This window comes from Mesitornis unicolor, unplaced genomic scaffold (genome assembly GCF_000695765.1).
Source record: "Mesitornis unicolor isolate BGI_N332 unplaced genomic scaffold, ASM69576v1 scaffold33340, whole genome shotgun sequence".
NCBI classification, from domain to species: Eukaryota; Metazoa; Chordata; class Aves; order Mesitornithiformes; family Mesitornithidae; genus Mesitornis; species Mesitornis unicolor.
In genome coordinates this window covers 2,095-2,829 of record NW_010159491.1, presented here as the reverse complement: position 1 = coordinate 2,829, position 735 = coordinate 2,095, and positions in this window count along the sequence as shown.

Sequence of the window (735 nt, the reverse complement as noted above, 5' to 3'; positions counted from 1 at the left end):
CCCCCCCCTCCCCAGGGCTCCAGACCCCCATCCGACTCAAGGAGTGGGGGGACACGACCCCGGGGGTGGGTACAGGGTGGCACAGGGATGCTGTGACAGTGACGGGCACCCTTCTGCCCTCCCCAGCCAAAATAATGGGTTCAGCACCCCCCTCACCCATCACCGAGCACGTAGACCTGGAGGAAAAGCCCCGGTGCCCATCACCTTCCCCTTTGGGCATCCCAGCACCTTCCACACCAACACCATTGCACGTCCCCAGCATCCCACCGCAAACAGAGTGAGGAGCATCCCTGTCCCCCCATTCATCCTTGTCTCCCCATCCATCCTTGTCCCCCCATTCATTCTTGTCTCCCCATCAATCCCCATCTCCCCAGCAGCAAACACGGGGAATGATGGAGGGGATGCGAAGCCATGGGTGCTGAGGTGTGAGGGTGGGCGCGGGGGCTCATGCTGCAGCTCACCCACCATCTGCCACTGACTGGCAGCGGGGGACACAGATATGACATGCGGTGGCCATGGCACGAGGTCCCCATGGACGCCCCAGGAGAATGGGGTCCGCCATAGGATGCTGGGGTGCTCCCCCCCTCATCCAGCCCCATTTTCGGCTGCCGTTTTCCCTGGCGGGAGGGAGGGGGGGATGCAAAGAGGCGGGGGCTGCCCCCCTCCATGTACAAGGGTATTTATTTCATCGGTACAAGACAGAGACAGCACCTTCAGTGTGGGGGCGGCTCTTTT